This window comes from Xiphophorus hellerii, chromosome 1 (assembly GCF_003331165.1).
Source record: "Xiphophorus hellerii strain 12219 chromosome 1, Xiphophorus_hellerii-4.1, whole genome shotgun sequence".
Taxonomy (NCBI): domain Eukaryota; kingdom Metazoa; phylum Chordata; class Actinopteri; order Cyprinodontiformes; family Poeciliidae; genus Xiphophorus; species Xiphophorus hellerii.
Genome location: NC_045672.1, coordinates 11,184,461 through 11,207,508, shown reverse-complemented (window position 1 = coordinate 11,207,508; position 23,048 = coordinate 11,184,461). Strand labels below are relative to the sequence as shown.

At 37.1% G+C, this 23,048-nt stretch overlaps 1 long non-coding RNA gene across 1 annotated transcript; it reads right to left on the bottom strand.

Annotated features, from left to right (window-relative positions):
• Positions 1-8,969: 8,969 nt before the first annotated feature.
• Positions 8,970-9,642, bottom strand: LOC116719261 (uncharacterized). The gene is made up of 2 exons (XR_004339150.1): positions 9,142-9,642; positions 8,970-9,032 (listed from the first exon to the last, which is right to left on the bottom strand). It is a non-coding gene; the product is annotated as an uncharacterized LOC116719261 (long non-coding RNA).
• Positions 9,643-23,048: the final 13,406 nt, after the last annotated feature.

Here is a 23,048-nt window from a genome sequence, read left to right as displayed (position 1 = left end):
CATTATTGTTGCACGTGGTAAAACTGATTTATTTACTAGTTTTAAATCTTGCACAAATCTCCACTCCTGACGTTCCCCAGGGATCCTTGCCTTTTTTACTGGAAATATTGGTGAGCGAACTGGAGAATCATTACAGGGAATAATGATGCCGGCGTTTAGTAAAGCTTCAAAAACTGGTTTTATGCCCTCAACAGCTTCAGGTTTTAGGGGATATTGTTTTTGACATGGACGGAAATCAGATTTCGGGGTAATAACAACTGGTTCACAACCTTTAATTAGACCGACACCATATTTGCTTTTAGCCCAAAAATCATCAGGAACTTTAGATAGGGCTTGTGGTAGTGAAAACAGATCTGTGTGAGATAAAAAGCATGCTTCAAAATTTGGATCTGTGGTAGGAACCAATTCCACAGTTTTTTTTACAGTGCACTGTACAATGAAAAACTTTTTTGAAGGCAGACATGCGCTCAGAAAACATTAGATTTGGGTCAGTAGGTGAAAGAAACCAATCAGTCTCATTTTTACACGCATGAATAAATGACCCTACATCATTCCACTCCAAATTTTGTGATTTTGCCAAAGGAATGTGTGGGTAAGAGACAGGAACACAAAAAAACTGTCTCTGCTCAGCTGAGAGAGAGACAGCCAGACCCGCTGTGTGTGTGTGATCCAAATAGGGGTAGTAATTACAGGTTAAGCTACAGGTTTTGATTTTTTGATCAATATCTGAGGCCATTTTTGGCCAGAAAAATCTGGTTCGGATCAAATCAAGGGTTCGGTCAAAGCCAAGATGACCCATGTCATTATGGAGGGTTTTCAACACCATAGATCTGAGGCTTTCAGGGAGAATGAGTTGATACTGGATTTCTTCACCTACTTGCCTTTTTCTGTACAAAATCCCATTCTGCAGCTCAAGTTTGTTCAGCTCACGCAGAAAGATGGAAAGTTGTGGAATTTCTTCTCGCACCACAGGAGATGGTGTTTCACCTGTTTCCAGCTGATGTATGATTTCATTGATAGCAGGATCGCTTCTTTGACTTTGACTCAATTCTTCTTCTGACATGCTTGGGATGACAGGAAAAACGCTGCACTGATCAAAACTGTCAGGGACCGCGTTAGCAGTCATAGACAGAGATGTTACAAGGGGACAGGTAAGATCATAAAGATCTGCATCAAAAGACTGAAATACTAGATGTTTTTCACAGATTGCATTTACAGCACAAGAAGGAACATGAGTGAAAGGATCTGTGCCAGGTAAGTGATGTTGTACAAATTGGCAAATTCGCTCCTGTTCTTTCAGGGAGACAAGATCATTTACTGGTTCAGGATGTGGGCGGCGAGACAAACCGTCTGCATCCGTATTCTGTTTTCCAGCTCTATACCGAAGCTGAAACTCAAATGACGATAAAGCAGATAACCAGCGATAACTTGTTGCATCTAACTTAGCGGTGGTTAAAATACAAGTTAGAGGATTGCTGTCAGTTATCACTGTGAAAGGACTACCATACAAGTAGTCACAAAACTTTTCTGTTACCGCCCACTTGAGGGCAAGAAACTCAAGTTTGTGAGCAGGGTACCGGCTTTCGCTTCTCGATAAGCCTCTGCTCACGTATGCGATAACGCGCATCTCTCCCTCTTGTTCCTGATACAGAGCTGCCCCTAGTCCAGTTGTACTGGCATCTGTATGTAATACATACTGTAACTTGGGATCGGCAAAGCCCAACACTGGAGCAGTAGTTAGTTTGTGTATTATTGTTTCAAATGCTCGTTGACAGCTCTCTGTCCATCTCTCCCCAAAAGGAGATTTTGGCTGAAAGTACTGGTCACGGTTTAGCCGAAAGCTACTTTTCTTGCGCAGAGAGGGATATCCTGCAGTTAAGTTAGTAAGGGGTTTAACGATTTTGGAGAAATCTTTAACAAACCGTCTATAATACCCCACAAAACCTAAGAAGGAACGGAGTTCTTTTAGGTTTGTAGGGCTTGGCCAAGTTGTTAAAGCAGCAACCTTTTCAGGGTCTGTTTCAACACCGCGCTGAGAGACTATGTGCCCCAAATACCTCACAGATGTCTGGAAGAACTTACACTTCTCAAGTGACAGTTTTAGACCATATTCTTGGAGACGATTGAGCACATTGAGAAGACGTGTTTCATGTTGTTCAAGGGTTTCTGAAAAAACTATAAGGTCGTCCAAAAAGACCAAGACTTCCTTAAGGTTTATGTCGCCCATACACCTCTCCATCAGCCGTTGAAACGTGCTAGGAGCATTAGTTACACCCTGCGGCATACGGTTAAATTCGAAAAATCCCAGTGGGCACACAAAAGCTGTCTTGTGCTTATCTGCCTCCTCAACTTCCACCTGGTAATGACCACTTTTGAGGTCCAGGACCGAAAACCATTTCGACCCACTAAGGGCTGAAAAAGTTTCTTCCAGATTAGGAAGTGCATAAGCATCTTTGATTGTGTTCTGGTTTAGCTTTCGATAATCGACGCAAAGTCGTACATCTCCATTTTTCTTCCTTACTACCACGATGGGTGAGGAAAAAAAATAATGCAAAAAGCTCCTTCTCAGGAAATAAGACAAAACAAAACAAAAACGCGACTTAGACAGCAAGTCAGCTACGAGTGGTCAATTTCTCTTATCTGTCTCTCTTTTTTTTTTTTTTCCAGCACAATCCCGTTTGCTTCTGTGCTCTCTGCTTCTTCTCTCGCTCACGTCAGAGAACGCAGCAACCCGATTGGCTGAAACTAGTCACATGGATTATACATAAATGTAACCCTTCAGAATAAGAGAGTTCGCTGACAAAGCAAAACTGGTTTATACAGTTTCTCTAATCAATTAAAATATCAAGAAATCAAAATACAGCAATTTTAATGTCTCTAATTGTTGCTCTTTATATATATATATATATATATATTTAACAATTTTAAGATCGATTAATTCCCTATTTATTCTCCTATTTATTTATTTCCTATTTATCTAATTTACTATTATTTTCATGAAGAGGCTATTTCAACCTGGGTTACACATTGTCATGTCGCCCCGCTATTTTCCCAGAATCATCCTCACATCCAGCCATTTGTTTAGCATTTTTCCTCCTTTCCCTACAGTCTTGTTCTTTCATCCAGCATTCCAAACTCTCTTTATGTTTTTCAAGATCAACAAGACTCCTAGTCTCTATCTGTTTTTTGTCTCTTAAAGTACGTTCTCTATTTTCTATTTCTCTTTGTACTTTTTTCTAAACAGAGAGTTTCAATGAACCACCCGCAGGGAAAACACCACATTTTATCCATTCATGCACTCCATACACACATTTTTCTCCATATTTTGTTATCATATAGTCAAACAATTCACCCTGAGGAGGAGATTGCGTTCTGGAACCACGTAGACCCATTCTTCTTGAATTGGGTGGGATATCCTCTTTAGACTGCAAACGTCTTCGCAGAATCCAACAAATCAGCTTTGTGGTCGCTCTGCCTCTTACTCCTTTAAGAGGAGCCTTTATTTCCGATAAAGGTCTTTAGGATTCTCTAAAGGTTTAGTTCCCTTAATTTAGAAAACCAAAACTCAAGAAAATACCTGCCTTATTCACCGATAAGGTCTTTCACTAGGACCCTCAGCCTAGAAACCCGTGGTTCCCTTTTTTTTTTCTTCCGTTTGAGACTGAAACTCAAACAATTCCAGAGGGACTCTTTCCCATCCGTTGTTTTCTCATTTTTTACATTTTTATTTTCCCCGTGGGACTTTAACCCAACGTTTCCTGTTAACACCGTCAATCTCTATTCCCCAGGGTGAAAAGGTTTATCGGATCCTTCACTATTTTAGATTTAATTATTTAGAATTTGCAAAATTTGCTCAGTTTAATCTCAAGCACAATAAATCCCAGATTTTGAATAATTGTTTGTTTGATCTCTTCTATTTTTGTATGAAACAGCCACAGCTTTCATCACGTTTGTATGGTTCAAAACCATACAAACGTGATTAATGCGATCTTTTAATGCGATTTTTATAGTTTTCAATCAAGATTTGTATTCGCTGCTTCTCCCAACACCAGTGTTTTGATATTCTGCTGCCCCCTGGTGACAAAGAATGATAACCGCAGCCTCATGTTTTATTCCCCCGCCTAAAACATCAGCAGGCTGGTACTCTGAGGAAGACAACATTAAGACATGACGTGCTTTTCATTCGTTGAATTTTATGCTGTAACAAGGGTTAATAAGAGTTTTAAATGCAACTTCTTTTAAAGTTGCTTTCTACTGACTACTAAAGCAGTCAGTAAAAGGGCTTAAAATGCTGCTAGTGTTTGAAAAGTGATGATGAAAAAGGATATTTTTTCATATTTTTATCCAATAAAATCTTCTGTTGAGTTCTACTGTGTTTTATGAAAGCTTTCCTCTTCTTTTAAAGTTATATATATATATATATATATATATATATATATATATATATATATATATGTGTGTGTGTGTGTATGTATATATATATATATATATATATATATATATATAACTTCAGCTTTAAAAGAAGATATATATATATACAGTAGTATATTAGTATATACTAGTATATTAGTATATATATATCTATATATATAAATACAGTATATATATAGGGTTGTCAGATTAATAGTACCTTTCGAAAATAACTTTTTAGCAGGTATTAAACATGCTATGAAATATAAATATGTTAACCCTCTATGGCATGACTTTTTATTTTTGGGGGGAAAAAATATTTTCCTGCATTCTTTGGGAGCTTGGTGGTCCCTAATTACATGTCAATCATAAAATCGGACTCTGACACCTCCTGGAACCAGATTTGGGTTTGTTGCCTCAGGGTAACATTGGTCTAGAACACCAAGATTTTCTACACTGATTATGAGAAATGAAATACAAATCAAACAAAAACTATATTCATGAAAAAACTTTGTTTTGGACAAAAATATGTCAAAAATCATGCCCCCCAAAAAATAAAATAAAGGAGCAATGTGAGGTACAGATATGTGGTTTGTTGCCTGAGGGCAACGCCATGCCATAGAGGGTTAAAACATCTAATTAATCATATAATGTCTTACTTGGTGATGGAACTACTAACAAAAAAACTTTTCAGTCATATTCTAATTTATGGAATGTGTATTTGCTGAGTATATTTGCTTTAATATAGCAAATATTAAAGACGCAAAAACCTTGTTTTGGCTCTGGTTTGGGGCTGTCAGTGAGTAAAGTGACCATCGATGTTACTGGACTCTATAAAATGTGGCTTAAAGCTGAGATGCTGATGTTTGGACATGTAAAATGTATATATTCTCTCTGCATATGAATCTATAAATAGTTTGGTTTCTGTCAGTTCTGTAAAGATACAAGAGAGAGCCAAAGCGAATTTCTCTTTTACATGACCAGTACTTTAATTTTACTTTGCTGTAAAAATAACCATTAAATGGTTTCAAATTTAACAAACTTTGGCTCCTCTATGCTTTAGGAAATATTTCGCCCTATTTGATGTTTGATCTGAATTGATTAGCTACTTAAGCACCTGAACTTCTGATTATCTGTCAGAAAATGTGTGCAGTTCACCTTATTTTGTGTTAATTGAACCGTCACTGCGTGTGACGTTAAGCTGACAGGCTGACATAAAAAACACCCTGTTTTCACCTGGACAAATTGCATCATTTGTTCATAGAACGTGGCAATATTCAGATCAATCATCAAATAGGATGAAATATTTCATAAAGCATAAAGAGCCAAAGTTTGTTAAATTTTAAACCACAACTCCTGCTAAGTAAAATTAAATTATGGGCCATTATAAAGAGAAATTGGCTTTTTTCTCTCTTGTTTCTAGAACTGACAGAAACCAAACTATAGATTTATTAGCAGAGATAAAATATATTTTACATATCCAAACATCAGCATCTCAGTTTTAAGCCACATTTTATAGAATCCAATAATAACTAAATAAAGAGTTAACTGCCCCAACCAGACCCAAAAAAGGTTTTGCGTCTTTATTATTTGCTATATTAAAGACACATCATATCTTAATTTATTGCATTCTTGTGTAAGTTTTGGCTTTATTCTTAGCACTAGAAAAGAAAAGGTCGTCCAGTGACTGTGGGTGCATCAGCACTCTAACCCCCCTTCATTCCCACCAACTTGCAACACAAAGTTACACCCTTAGCCTAAAAACTTCTTTTCCTGAATAGTCAAAATAATCGGGGCACCAAGAGAAAAACTTTGCATCCAATCCAATCATCAATCCATTCATCTAATTATCCAATTGATAGTTGTTACCGTCCCTCATCCTGAGCAGTCAAGTAGAGAGGAACAACTCCCTTTTAACAGGAAGACACTCCAGCTTAGAGAGACTGATCATATTCTATGACCTGTTCAAAATTAAGACGACTAAGAAAACAGAAAATATAGAAACATTAGGACTGGAAGCCATTTTATGAGGCCATGTAAGGAGTGTGTGCTAAAAAGAAACGCATTAAGAATCTGAACTAGATAAGTTCATATTCTTTGTATCTCTAACAGTCAGTGAGTGAGACACAGAGCTAAATTTAAAAGACACCAATTAGTCTAATCACTTTTTCCCCGAAGGTAGGAAAAACCGGAGCACCCGGAGAAAACCTATGCATTGAGTTTAAAGTGTGTCCATTTAAAGAATGTCTCCTAATGTTAGTGAGTGAGAGACTAAGGTAAATTTAAAAGAAACCAATTAGTCCAATCACTTTTTCCCCGAAGGTAGGAAAAACCGGAGCACCCGGAGAAAACCTTTGCATTTAAAGAGATGGGATGCATATCAGGCATCCCAGCCCCAAGGTGTATACGCCTCTTGTATGTGATGCTCACAAATGCACCTCATAATAGCTTGTTGCCTTTAACCTCTAATGAGGGAACTTTAACGTTCCCATCAACTGTGGCACGCCTGCCTGATTGACCACTATTTTTTCTCTGCTCAGGTTCTCTGAGGACAATCTTCCTGCCTGAAAGTGCAAATGATGGCATTTCAAGCTTCTTTTTGCTGGGGGGTATTGGGCTAAGGTTTAACTTTTCTATTGTTATCAGCTTCTCTTCTTTCAATTCTGGATTTAACCTGCCTCCACCCAGAGGCAAGGTTCCTTTATAACAAACTGACTTTCCGTCAATGGATGGTAGACGTTTGGCTTGCTGATTGTTGGTCTGTGTTTCATTGTTAGGTATTTCCGCAGCAATATTACCTTGTACCTTTGTCTCTTTCCTCTTTATGGATTTATTTAAATCCTCATATTCCTTCTTCTCCCTGTAATACTTCGTTTTCATCGTATTCACTTGTTCAGTGAGATTTTTAATGCACTCTTGATCCCTATGCCTGCTTTGAGTCAGTGCCTGTATCTGACCATTTAAGGACTGAATTTCCTCCTTCAGCCTTTTACAATCAGATTCTGTGTGGTGAAAACCTCTTTCCTTACCCATGGCTTCTTGCTGTCGTCGTAAGTCTTCTTCCTGTAGTTTTACGCTTTCTTGCTGTTGTAAGGCTGAGAGCGTTGAGTGGCTCTCGGCCTGCTTCTTCAAGGGTTCTTCCTCCTGGATAGCTCTTGCCTTCTCACATGTTGCTAATACCCTGTTTTGCACTTTTTTCTGAAATAATGCGATGTCAGAAAACGTGGCACTTGGTTCATACTTATATGCATCTCCCACCAGAGTTTTTGAAAGTCTATTCCCAGGAATTTTCATTTGATTCTTTGCCTCATTCAACTGCTTTTCCAGATCTTTTATCTTGCCCTCAAGACTTCTGGACTTTTCTTTTTCTCTCTTAATTTCAATATTCTTCTGGTCAACATAGTTGTTCTTTTTGTACAATTCAAACTGAAGTTTCTCCACTTCATTTTCCTGCTTTTCAACATCCATTCTGTAGGCCGTGAGTTGAGACATCGCTTCTCTTTTTTCTGCCAACGTCCTCTCAAGCTGCAGTTTTGAGTCCGCGAGGTTATTTAAACAGGTGTGAAGGCTTTTGAATTTAGTTTGGTAGTTTTTATTCTCAATCAACAACTGATTCCTGTGGGACCTCTGGTTCTTTATCTCTCTTTGTAACTGTGGGATTGTCTTACAGTTCAGGTTTTTGTTTTGTCTGTGAGACTCATCTAGCTTTTTCTTGAGTGAACCAATGTTCTGATTTAGATGCACAATTTCTTCCTGAGCTGCTTGCAACTCTTCCTCCACTGCGGTTCTACTCCGATGCTTCTTAGCTATTTTTTTAAACCTTTGTATGAAATCCAGAATCACGATGATCAATTCATCTCTACTCATTTCTTTAATTTCGCATTCTGTTAAAAAATAAGTGTTAATTGGCGGCATTTTGGCTGTATCACAAAAGCTACGAAAAAATGCACTGTTCAATCCAATATGGAAAACCCAACGTCCGAGCTGCTGCTGCTTGACTTATGCAAGTTTGATTCAGACGCTGGATATTCAAGGCATCTGTTCCTTGTGATGTCATAAGGGACAGATGCCTTGTCCCTTATGACATCATAACACTTTGGCATCATCAGATTACATCAGTGGAATAATGTCATGTATGCTATGTTGCCAGGCAACAGCAAAGCCAGCTCACTTTCCACCATATTCCTGGGAGGCTTACTGTGTGAAACGATTCTAAAATTCATTAACTCTTATTTGAGGAATTGTTTAATACATAATTGAACTGGCATGCCAGCACGGTTGAATAATAGTTTTAATCTATTCTCCCTGTCAGTGAAGATTTTAACAGATAGAAGTTAAAATCTGCCTTTAGTCTTTTACTATTTGAAGCTGTTGTTATTACACATGTTCCATAGATACACTTGTACTTTTGTACTTGCAATTGTATCTCCGATAAATTTAGAACAAAATTAATAATTATCAATTAAAAAACCTAGACAGGAGTCATGCTTATGTTAAACAAAATGGATTTTACCTCTGATGTCTAACTTTTACTCATGAAGGCTTTTTGTAATAAATACCTTGGTACTGTTGTTTCAACTTTTCCACCTCAGTCTTTTGCAACTCCAGTTCGCTCACCTTCGCTATTAGGACAACATGACAAAATTGTGAACAATATCATTATTTCTATGCAAACATTTTAGTTGTATAAAGTAGGAATTCCCTGTGATATTCTTCTGTTTCAAAACATACCATCATGATCTTTCTGTAAGCACCTGAGCTCCACCTTCAGTCCAGCCAGTGAGGCGCTCATCTCTCTCAGCACAGCGTTGATGTCCTGCGTAAAGGTTTGTTGATTATTTGAAAGATTTTCTGCGTCTCCTTCCTGTGATCCAGTTTGCCTGATTTCATTTTCGGCGGCAGCATGCAGCTGAGCGCTGGAAAGAGAGCAGATTAGCAGCAATGCTCAGAAAAACATTTTGATCTCTGTGCTCGGTCTCTACAGATCAGCTTTGTGGGTTCACTTCACCCAAGCCTTAAATACTGCATTTACTATAGCTGATTAATTATTACCACTGTTTTTTTTTTTTTTTTACAGACACTTGCAGGTGATAAGGTTTGATACGTTGGACTTGTCGTGTAAAATCAAAAAGCACAATACACTGCCTGGCCAAAAAAAACGTCGCCACCTGGATTTAACTAAGCAAATAGGTACAAGCCTCCTATTGGATAAGTACTGCATAGGCGATTATCTTTCAGCTGGCAACAAGTTATTTAACCCCAGCTGATGCAATGAGTAACTTCTCATTTCTTAAACAATCATGGCAAAAGACACATCCTGTGATCGTGGAAAAGACGTTAGTCTGTTTAAGAAGGGTCAAATCATTGGCATGCATCAAGCAGAGAAAACATCTAAGGAGATTGCAGAAACTACTAGAATTGGGTTAAGAACTGTCCAACGCATCATTAAAAACTGGAAGGATGGTGGGGAACCATCGTCTTCCAGGAAGAAATGTGGTTGGAAAAAAATCCTGAATGATCGTGATCGGCGATTACTTAAACATTTGGTCAAATCAAATCGAAGAAAAACAACAGCAGAACTCAGGAGTATGTTTAATTGTGAACGCAAAAGCATTTCCACACGCACAATGCGAAGGGAACTCAAGGGGTTGGGATTGAACAGCTGTGTAGCCGTAAGAAAACCTCTAATCAGTAAGGCTAACCAGAAAAAAAGGCTTCAGTTTGCTAGGGAGCATAAAGATTGGACTCTGGAGGAATGGAAGAGGGTCATGTGGTCTGATGAGTCCAGATTTACCCTGTTCCAGAGTGATGGGCGCATCAGGGTAAGAAGAGAGGCAGGTGAAGTGATGCACCCATCATGCCTAGTGCCTACTGTACAAGCCTGTGGGGGCAGTGCTATGATCTGGGGTTGCTGCAGTTGGTCAGGTCTAGGTTCAGGAACATTGTGTGCCCAAAGAATGAGGTCAGCTGACTACCTGAATATACTGAATGACCAGGTTATTCCATCAATGGACTTTGTCTTCCCAAATGGAACGGGCATATTCCAAGATGACAATGCCAGGATTCATGGGGCTCACATTGTGAAAGAGTGGTTCAGGGAGCATGAGACATCTTTTTCACACATGGATTGGCCACCACAGAGTCCAGATCTTAACCCCATTGAGAATCTTTGGGATGTGCTGGAGAAGGCTTTGCGCAGTGGTCAGACTCTCCCATCATCAATACAAGATCTTGGTGAAAGATTAATGCAATACTGGATGGAAATAAATCTTGTGACACTGCAGAAGCTTATTGAAACAATGCCACAGCGAATGCGGGCTGTAATCAAAGCTAAAGGCGGTCCAACAAAATATTAGAGTGTGACCATTTTTTGGCTAGGCAGTGTACATCACGGCCAAACGCTAGCAATTTGGTATTGTAATCTAATTCTTTGAAACTTGAAGTTCACACCTCTATTAGACAATCATTTCTCAGTAGCCCAGTGTCTAGACCCGGTGTATGAAGCAAAGCGTAAATCAAGGAGCTGGGTTTTTCCAGGCTAGTGGGACTCAACAGATAGAAATTGATCTTAAGTATGTGTGCATAGATGCGTCTTTGTCAGTGACCCTCGGGACAACCTGTGAACAACAAAAACATTCAGCAACCATGGTAACTGCGGCCGTCAGACAGTAGAAACCGATGCCAGAGAAGGCTGGTGTGGTTTGTTTTGAGTTTTAGCTGAAATTGTGATTTGTGGAATTTCTAACCGTATCAGAAAAACATTTGTTCTGCTTCTGGTGTGGCATATAAAAGAAAAAAAGACAAGCAGCACAAAGCTTACTTCAAGATATTTATTGTTGTATCACTGTCATCACTGATTTACATAAAATGTAAATTAAGAGAGAGATCATCTCAAAGCAGAAAGGGGAACAGTATACAACAGGTCAAACAGGTCCAGTGCAAAAACAAGGCAACAGAAGTTTTCCTGACTACATGACTAATAAAATGTAAATTTTTCACACATATATATTTATGTTTATATATACTCATTTATTTGGTCTCATTAATCACAACTTCATGGAAAACACCAATTAAAACTTGAATCTTGTAGCCCAATATCAGTTTTGATGAAAAAACAGTCAATAAATGATCAGCGTTTTGGAGATTTGCAGCGTATTTAGGATTTAATTAGGAAGTTTACTTAGTTTAAAGAATCATCTTATGAATATAACATTTGTCCTCAGATGTAATAAGATGCACCAACAGATGCAAAAAAAACCCCAGACAGTTTATGCAGGATCATTGGCTCAAAAGGCATCGTGTCACAGTGTGAATCTCTGTCCTCTAATCAAGCTCACTGTGTCCTGTCGGCTCTGGCTGAACGCAGAAGGAAGAGGAGACTGATATTTTCACAATATATCAGCTGTGAACTCCTCGTTCACAGAATTTCGAGCAGGGACTCCGCCGTCCCTCACGGATTTTTGTGCAATTCTTTTTGTAATTATTTTTTTATTTAGAAAGAGAGAGATTTCCATCACATTCGTTAATTACAGCTTTACCCATCTGAGATTGTACATGAGTATACAACCGGAGAATCCAAGTGATTTTGTCCATACTGCTTTCTGGTATTTTCTTTTACAGACTATTACTAAATTTTGTTGTGAACAATAACAAAAATGAACAGAATTGAACAATAACGGGGATTGCACCATCTCCAGCAATAAAAAAAAAACACAAGAACATACAAGGGCAGGGCACATAGTTCTATAGTTTTATAAGACTTTCCTCTTTCAACTTGGAGGGAAAAAGAAATCTTTTCCATAACATAAATCTGATAAACAATTTCAATCCATTCGTCGATAGTGGGTGGGTCTGGTTTTAGCCATTTCCTTGTGATGGCTTTCTTACTGGCTGCCAGTAGTATAGCCAGAAGTGTTTTGTCTTGGTTGGTCCATGTGTCCAACTGTAGGTTGCCCAAGTACAACGTTTCACATTTGAATGAAATTTTTACATTGAATATATTTTCAATATGTTTGTGGAACTCTTCCCAATATGGTTTTATTACTTGGCAGTCCCAAAAAACATGGAAGTGGTTGGCTCCTTTAGACTCACCAAGTCTCCAGCAGGCGTCCCCGTTGTTTTGATATCGTCTCTGAATGGGTGTAACAAAAAATCGTGCAATGTTTTTCCAACAAAACTCCCGCCATGTGTTTGATCCGGTCGAGACCCACTGCAGTTGACATATTTCTTCCCATCATCTTGTGAGATTATTACCTTAATTTCCTTTCCCCATTTCCTCTTTATGTATTCTGTATTCTCATGTTTAGATAGCTGTATGGCATTGTATAACTTAGAGATAATTCTGCTGTCTGATCTGGGTTTAATTAGTGTTAGAAATACCTCCATGAAACTGGAATCATTTTTTCTCAACACCTCTTTAAAATTTCTATTAAAATAATGCCTCACCTGCAGGTACCTAAAAAATCATCTTTTTCCAGTCCATGATCCTTCTGTAAGGTTTCAAAACTCTGAAATATCCCTTTGTGGACAAATGAATAATAGGTAGCTAACTAAGCCTTTTGAGATCCATAACTTGAATCTGTTATCATTTCTATTTGGTGTAAAATCCGAATCATAGGCTCACCTCCTCATAATTTTAGATGCGTCTCCTGTTCTGCAAATTTTAGCCAATTCCTGCCAGGACTTGAGAAAGCTATCTGTTATGGAGTCTTCTGGGATCTGCTGTTCTTCTTGTAACTTATAATCACCAAGTAGGGCTGTTATTGGGATTCCTTTTATCGTCGTGCCTTCTAGAGGCATTCAAACTGCGTTGCAACAAGGTTTATCTATTTCACATCTGAGCAATCGTCTCCTCCTTTCTTCATGATATCTTCGTTCTGCTTCGATGGGGTCGAAGATGAATGGCATGGGAGTGAGGGGTGGGTAGCGTTTTCGGATCCAGGTATCTTTGGGAGGTTTGTCCCCTACAACAGGTTTCTTTTCCTGGGTCTCTTTGCTTGTCGCTGACTTTTCTGAAGATCTTTTTTCTTGCCCGAAAGTGTTAAACAGGTAGTCAGAGTAATCCATGTTCTCGTCTTGAGAGCTGCTGCAATCAACGGTGACACCAGGAAATAGTGTGGTCACAAGTTTTCTCACACCAGTTGTTATTAAATACCCAGCACCAAAAGACACTGGAAAAAAGACGGCAGCTGTTAAAAGTTTCTCCATATTAAAATCCTAGTAAATGAAATCGAGGGGTTGAAATGCTGTCAAAGTGCTATTTGTAAAATACCTGATGTTTTGAGATGGAAGCATTCATAACCTCAGATATTCTTTGATCTATGACATAGATCTATGTCATAGATGTCGTCATAGCTACAATGAGCTCACTGTAGTTCTGGGGGAATGTCTTGCTTCTGAACGTTGCTATGGAAACGGTCAGATCAGTTCTGCATGACTCAAACTATTAACCCTTTGCAAGTGTATATTTCAGGAGGCTGGGGATTAAAACAGGGATTTTAATAGTTAAATATTAAGTTTAGTTTGACAATAGTATATTAAAACCATTAATTGAAGTACCGGTAATTAAAATATGGTATTTTGAAAACATTTCATTTGACTCAACAGTGTTTCAAACTTAGCGAAATGGACTGAAATTGATTAGCATTGAAGTTTACTAATTTGAATCTCAAGTTTTGGACAATTAGAAGTAACACTGTAGTTAGAATGAAAACTTTATCTGTTGAACATGATAAACTTTGTTCAGTTTACTGAACTTTTTCTCACTAAACATTTAGTGACAAAATAACCAGATTACTGACATCAATGAAATGTGGGCCCAACACAAAGTTCAAGATCAGCTGTCAACAAAGATTGACAGTTTTTATTTGCATCTGCGGGGTAATTTCATTCTCACTAAAAGAAGACATAGATCCAAGTTTATTGCTGAGAAAGAAAAGCTGTTAATGATTTATTATACAAAAGAACAAATAAAAATGTTATTACTATCATCACTGAAATGTGGGTCAACTCATAAAGTTCAACAAAGAGAATATAGAGATAGATCCAGGTTTATTATCACTGCTGACAAAGTAAAGCTGTTAATGATTGATCACACAAACAAAAGAACAAACAGAAATGTTGGCAAATTTTTAATCTTCATTTGTGTTTTATTTCCATAAGCAAAGAGGGAGTTGAAGTATGTCTATAATACACCTTTATGGGTTGCATAAGTGAAGACTGTAAGACATGTTTAATTAAGTAAGTAAATTTATTAAACAATCCAAATACATATACATATTAAGTAATCCCAAAATTTTGATATTAATGTAAGTCCAAAATTCAGAGACTGGTCAGAGGGACAAAGCCAATAAAGTCCCTCCCGATCTATGGACAGCGTCTCGTTTTATACACATATTTTCCAACGTAAACATATGGTGACATTCACATGTTCCACGTTGACGTGTTGTTTGGGTCATGGCCGTATTGTCTCTTCTTTCCTCTGGGATCCATAGATGAACTTCCTTTTTAAACTGAATGTGTTTTGTGTGTTCAGACGCTACATTGATCATGGCACACAAAGGTCTCAGCGTGTGTGTGTTACTGAGACGTAAATATTTAACTAATATGACAATCTTTTTTTATTAAAATGTTAAAAATGTAAGTTCAGATCATTGAGTGATGATTCAATCCAAGAAACTTTATTTATATAGAACATTTTTATTCAATTATTCATCAAAATGCTCATAGAATATTCAGTGAAAACTGTCAAAACGATAAGACCTGCAAAGACAAAATAGCCAATAACTCACTCTTGAATTGATTTAAAGCTACAGAAATAAGATTTTTGCTCAGTCTAATAATTACTTTGTGTTGACGTCCGTCATGTAGGGGGCAATTGGGTTCACACATTTAAAGAAAATTATTTTAATGTCTCTGTAGTTTAAGCGCACCTGTTACCGTGGCAACCGCCTGCGCCCCGCAAGACGAGCAACGATTACGTTAAAAACATAACATTCAGTCCTTTACGATATCACGTTTCCAGGCTTGATATTTATGTCTCGATTATTAATCAGCGCTTCCCTGAACACAGCGATGGTTGATTGACTAGCTGTACTTGGTGCTAACGTGGCTAACACGAGCAACAGTTTAGTCCAAAGCCTTTTCTGCTAAAATAAAATCTTTAGTGTATGTCAGATACAGACACATTGCATACTGATCTGTTTAGCTAACGTAAGACTGTGTAGCAGACAGGCTTCAAGGTGTAGAAGTTGTATCAGTTCTGCCGTTATGCTGTACTTTTTTTTTTTTTACTTTCTTAAACTTACAAAGTAGAAAAGTACTCAACTGAGCGCTCGTATACTCAGGAAAATTGCAAAATAAGAATGCTAGCACTGAGAGCACGGCACAGGGTGACTTACGCTGCCGCCATCTTTTTCCCATCCGTTATGCTGTACTTCGCTAACGTGTGTTTGTGATACTCACGTGACCACTAGAATGGGCATTAGCCAATGAAAAGCGGCCCCTCTGGTAAGGTCCATTGGAGATATGTGGAAACAACATTAATGTTTATTCAACATTTCATGCAAAGAATATAAAAATGAGGACTTTACGCTGACACTAGCCACATGCATTGCAGGTAGATTGTAGTAAAGCATTGATTAATGCCTGGTTTTAAAATTAGTTAACTGAACTTGTAGCCATTATTTTGTGCCCATTGTTGGACACCACACGGCACGATTGAACCGATCAAACCGTTATACCTAGGATTTCTGTGGGCTAATGTGTGATCTCTCAGGTATTGAAAATGGGCCGACAATCGGCCGATAGCTCTAAGATCGTGCAAGATAAGATAGTGTGCGCTGGGCATTACACTAAGGAAATGAGGAAGGGGGTTCAGTGGAGAGCACCGGACTTGAGCCATTTTTCGTTCAGTGTCATCAACAAAAAGAGAAAAAGGCCGAAAGAGACGATAAAGCCGATAATTAAAATAAGGTTGATAGTTTTAATTTATCATCCGATTAATTGATTTATCGTTTATCGCGACAGGCCTATTAGGTCATTTAGTTTTACCAGTGTCCCTCCAAATTAGTTCCTTCATTTGTACCAAGTTTCTTAATTTGTTCTTGTGTGCATTTGGATAGATTTCTCTTAGATCTGTTAGTCTTTTTCGCCCTTGGTTTATAGATCTTTTTTGAGTTTTAGTTCAGCTCTCTTTATTCTCTCTCTGTTTCCCTACTTTCCTCCTGCTGCGGTTGTTTGGGTTAACTTGTGTTAGCATTTAGATTCTCGGTTTCCATTCAGTTTCTCTCTCCATATTCTGCCTTCTCCCAGCTCCCTGCTCTGATTCTCTCCCAGCTGTTCTGCATATATTGATTTTACTCACCTGGTTGTAATGCCACAATCACATATCTGCTGTTTTGGTAAATTGTAAAAATCCCAGTGGAAACATGCAAAAAGCTCCTCAGCACCTGTTGGAAGGGTTTGATTTCTGTAAACCAAATATCAATATTTCTGTTAATTTTTGAGTAGGGTACACGTCATTTTAGATTTTTCTGAAATATCATTACACAAGAACAATAACTTTTCAAATTGTTTTATAATCTTTTGTATGATGTTTGTCTCATTTCATTTCACAGACATTTTATTTGAATAAAATAATCTTAGTTAATAATCTGCTAGGAGTAAATTTGCTATATTCAGAAGCTGATTTTGAATCTAAATTTCTGATCTTTGCTTATGTTTACTTTTATGCTATTCTTGATACATTCACTGGTTATTTTTTTAATGGAACCACAGGCAGATGTCAAATGTGATCAATAGTGAAGATTTCCACCAGAAAACAAAAACCATAGATACAAAGTTTTTACTTGTGAAAATATTCAGGAGTCAACTGATGCTCCAGGCAGGTTAAATTGTTCTTAACTGGTACCTCAATTAACTCTACGGTTTTTGGACTAAGAAATAAAAACTAAGAGTCTGAAGTAACTGAAAACTGCTCACAGTTTGAAACCTTTATATATCTATTTTAAAAGGACGTGCTCTCCTCCATACTACCTTGATTTAAACCTCAGCTGTTTCGTAACGGATTTTATTTCTAGTGCACTGACTGAAAACCACTTAATTGCCGCCAGCCCTGCGCTGTCAGTGGTGTTTGCACAAGAGGTGCCAGCGTCGTCGCACAGATCGCTTTCATTAAATATAATCTGCGACTGATCAGGGGCTCCGTGTTTATTCAAAGGTAATTTCCACAAAGTAAAAATCCAATAGAATTGATTGGTGTTGGTGTCAGTATACAGCCCAGCTAGCAGTAGGCCACTAGATTAGTTTTAAAACGACTCAGCTACTGAATGTATTCCCGTATTTGTTTAGGCAAATGTTGGGCATTTATTGAATTGCTGTTTTATTTTGTGCTGGAAAGCAATATTTTCTAGCGACTTCAAAAAAATCTCAATCCTGAATTTGTCAAAAGTGGAAAAGCTTCTCATCACTGGTGCCATTTACTGCAATTGCTTGATATTATTTTGTTTCACCTGAAAACCTACTAAAGTTTCTACACTAGACCCTTAAAAACATTCAGGTTAGCCAGCACATTACTCTCTTTTGTAGCAAACAAAAACTGGAGAAGTAAAATAATCCAGCTCCGATTTACGCTGTCTAATCTGTTAAAACCCTGCTCTGAAGTCAGTCAGAGAGGATTCCCAGGTCTAATCTTTGCGTAGAGGTGACTGAGGGAATATTGGGGAAAACTGAAGCAATAAAAGCGAGACTGAAGCACAGAGATTTCCTTATTAATTGTCTGTCTGAATATTTCTTTTCGTACCCAAACAGCAATACACTACATCGTCAGTTCTGTGAACTCACGAAACCCCTTGCAAAAGTTTTCACAAACCCTACGGAAGCCTGTTTCTGCCATTTATTTATTTAAAAATAAATAAATAAATAATCTCATTATAATGAGATAGTATCTCAAAAAAATGATATACTATCTCATTAGTATCTCAGATACTATACCCCATATTTTGAGATTGACGCTTAAAATAATGAGATATCTCATTATGTTGAGATATTATCTCATTATAATGAGATTATTTATTTGTTTTTTAACAGAGTGGCGGAAACGTATGGAAGCCCGTTTCCACCACTCTGTTAAAAAAATAAAATAAATTATCTAATTATTTTGAGATTGACGCTTAAAATAATGAGATATCTCAAAATATCTCATTATGTTGAGATATTATCTCATTATAATGAGATTATTTATTTATGTTTTTTAACAGAGTGGCGGAAACGTATGGAAGCCCGTTTCCACCACTCTGTTAAAAAAATAAAATAAATTATCTAATTATTTTGAGATTGACGCTTAAAATAATGAGATATCTCAAAATATCTCATTATTTTGAGAAGGCATCTGAAAATAAGATACTATTTTGTATCTTATACAAAATAGTATTATATATACAAAATAGTAAAAAATCTTACATTTTGTATCTTATTATACATTATTATTTAGTATCTCATTATTTTGAGATACTATCTCATTATAATGAGATAATTTATTTATTTTTTAACAGAGTGGCGGAAACGGGCTTCCATATTGTATTAACATTTTAATGCAATACAAAAAAGTTTTAAAATTAAAAAAAAAAGGATGCAGACCCTGAATTCGGACACAGCTAATATCAGTGTGGTTGTTGGAGGACTGAGCTACTTCCTCATTGGGGCGTCATGTCAGTACTGTGTGTTTCAGTTCAGTTAGAAAATAAAAGACAGCAACTCTGACAGATCATCAGTAGAGCGGTAGCTAATCTACCACATTGATCACTTATTAATAATCTTAAATAAACATCAAGCAATAAAAACATAAAACTGTAATGGACTGCATATTCTGTTTTTTTGTGTGGCGATATTAATATTACTCTTATTATTATTAAAAAACATCCATTTATTATCTAGTGTGAACAAAATCTTTTTGTACTGTGGGAGGAAGCCGGAGCACCCGGAGAGAACCCATTAATCAATCAATCAATCAAATTTTATTTGTATAGCACATTTCAGCAGCAAGGCATTTCAAAGTGCTTTACATCATATCAAACACAGAAACACAATGCAATATAGAATCAGCAATCAAAATAGGACATTAAGTCAGGTTCCATCAATAAATTTGTAATTGATTACGTTTCAAATACAATCCTAAACAGGTGGGTTTTTAGTCGAGTTTGCATCCATAAAAGGTTTACCTGTTACACTCCTACTGTGTTATATGGAACAAAATACCTATTGCTATTTTTATTCCCACTCATAATCACACAGTTTAAAACGATGTAGACAGCATTTTAATGGGCTTCTGGCACGAGGCTCCGTACTCCTCGTTCACAGAATTTCGAGCAGGGACTCCGCCGTCCCTCACGGATTTTTGTGCAATTCGTTTTGTAATTATTTTTTTATTTAGAAAGAGAGATTTCCATCACATTCGTTAATTACAGCTTTACCCATCTAAGATTGTACATGAGTATACAACCGGAGAATCCAAGTGTTTTTGTCCATACTGCCTTTCTGGTATTTTCTTTTACAGACTATTACTAAATTTTGTTGTGAACAATAACAAAAATGAACAGAATTGAATAATAACGGGGATTGCACCATCTCGAGCAATAAAAAAAACACAAGAACATACAAGGGCAGGGCACATAGTTCTCAAGAACAATCAAATGAAGTCAGATCTATTTGGTTTTACATACTCAGTCCAATTGGTCCAGATCTTATAAAACTTTCCTCTTTCAACTTGGAGGGAAAAAGAAATCTTTTCCATAACAAAAATCTGATCAACAATTTCAATCCATTCGTCAATAGCGGGTGGGTCTGGTTTTAGCCATTTCCTTGTGATGGCTTTCTTACTGGCTGCCAGTAGTATAGCCAGAAGTTTTTTGTCTTGGTTGGTCCATGTGTCCAACTGTAGGTTGCCCAAGTACAACGTTTCACATTTGAATAAAATTTTTACATTGAATATATTTTCAATATGTTTGTGGAACTCTTCCCAATATGGTTTTATTACTTGGCAGTCTCAAAAAACATGGAAGTGGTTGGCTCCTTTAGACTCACCAAGTCTCCAGCAGGCGTCCCCGTTATTTTGATATCGTCTCTGAATGGGTGTAACAAAAAATCATGCAATGTTTTTCCAACAAAACTCCCGCCATGTGTTTGATCCGGTCGAAACCCACTGCAGTTCACATATTTCTTCCCATCATCTTGTGAGATTATTACCTTAATTTCCTTTCCCCATTTCCTCTTTATGTATTCTGTATTCTCATGTTTAGATAGCTGTATGGCATTGTATAACTTAGAGATAATTCTGCTGTCTGATCTGGGTTTAATTAATGTTAGAAATACCTCCATGAAACTGGAATCATTTTTTCTCAACACCTCTTTAAAATTTCTATTAAAATAATGTCTCACCTGCAGGTACCTAAAAAATCCTCTTTTTCCAGTCCATGATCCTTCTGTAAGGTTTCAAAACTCTGAAATATCCCTTTGTGGACAAATGAATAATAGGTAGTTAAGCCTTTTGAGATCCATAACTTGAATCTGTTATCATTTCTATTTGGTGTAAAATCCGAATCATAGGCTCACCTCCTCATAATTTTAGATGCGTCTCCTGTTCTGCAAATTTTAGCCAATTCCTGCCAGGACTTGAGAAAGCTACCTGTTATGGCGTCTTCTGGGATCTGCTGTTCTTCTTGTAACTTATAATCACTAAGTAGGGCTGTTATTGGGATTCCTTTTATCGTCGTGCCTTCTAGAGGCATTCAAACTGCGTTGCAACAAGGTTTATCTATTTCACATCTGAGCAATCGTCTCCTCCTTTCTTCATGATATCTTCGTTCTGCTTCGATGGGGTCGAAGATGAATGGCATGGGAGTGAGGGGTGGGTAGCGTTTTCGGATCCAGGTATCTTTGGGAGGTTTGTCCCCTACAACAGGTTTCTTTTCCTGGGTCTCTTTGCTTGTCGCTGACTTTTCTGAAGATCTTTTTTCTTGCCCGAAAGTGTTAAACAGGTAGTCAGAGTAATCCATGTTCTCGTCTTGAGAGCTGCTGCAATCAACGGTGACACCAGGAAATAGTGTGGTCACAAGTTTTCTCACACCAGTTGTTATTAAATACCCAGCACCAAAAGACACTGGAAAAAAGACGGCAGCTGTTAAAAGTTTCTCCATATTAAAATCCTAGTAAATGAAATCGAGGGGTTGAAATGCTGTCAAAGTGCTATTTGTAAAATACCTGATGTTTTGAGATGGAAGCATTCATAACCTCAGATATTCTTTGATCTATGACATAGATCTATGTCATAGATGTCGTCATAGCTACAATGAGCTCACTGTAGTTCTGGGGGAATGTCTTGCTTCTGAACGTTGCTATGGAAACGGTCAGATCAGTTCTGCATGACTCAAACTATTAACCCTTTGCAAGTGTATATTTCAGGAGGCTGGGGATTAAAACAGGGATTTTAATAGTTAAATATTAAGTTTAGTTTGACAATAGTATATTAAAACCATTAATTGAAGTACCGGTAATTAAAATATGGTATTTTGAAAACATTTCATTTGACTCAACAGTGTTTCAAACTTAGCGAAATGGACTGAAATTGATTAGCATTGAAGTTTACTAATTTGAATCTCAAGTTTTGGACAATTAGAAGTAACACTGTAGTTAGAATGAAAACTTTATCTGTTGAACATGATAAACTTTGTTCAGTTTACTGAACTTTTTCTCACTAAACATTTAGTGACAAAATAACCAGATTACTGACATCAATGAAATGTGGGCCCAACACAAAGTTCAAGATCAGCTGTCAACAAAGATTGACAGTTTTTATTTGCATCTGCGGGGTAATTTCATTCTCACTAAAAGAAGACATAGATCCAAGTTTATTGCTGAGAAAGAAAAGCTGTTAATGATTTATTATACAAAAGAACAAATAAAAATGTTATTACTATCATCACTGAAATGTGGGTCAACTCATAAAGTTCAACAAAGAGAATATAGAGATAGATCCAGGTTTATTATCACTGCTGACAAAGTAAAGCTGTTAATGATTGATCACACAAACAAAAGAACAAACAGAAATGTTGGCAAATTTTTAATCTTCATTTGTGTTTTATTTCCATAAGCAAAGAGGGAGTTGAAGTATGTCTATAATACACCTTTATGGGTTGCATAAGTGAAGACTGTAAGACATGTTTAATTAAGTAAGTAAATTTATTAAACAATCCAAATACATATACATATTAAGTAATCCCAAAATTTTGATATTAATGTAAGTCCAAAATTCAGAGACTGGTCAGAGGGACAAAGCCAATAAAGTCCCTCCCGATCTATGGACAGCGTCTCGTTTTATACACATATTTTCCAACGTAAACATATGGTGACATTCACATGTTCCACGTTGACGTGTTGTTTGGGTCATAGCCGTATTGTCTCTTCTTTCCTCTGGGATCCATAGATGAACTTCCTTTTTAAACTGAATGTGTTTTGTGTGTTCAGACGCTACATTGATCATGGCACACAAAGGTCTCAGCGTGTGTGTGTTACTGAGACGTAAATATTTAACTAATATGACAATCTTTTTTTATTAAAATGTTAAAAATGTAAGTTCAGATCAT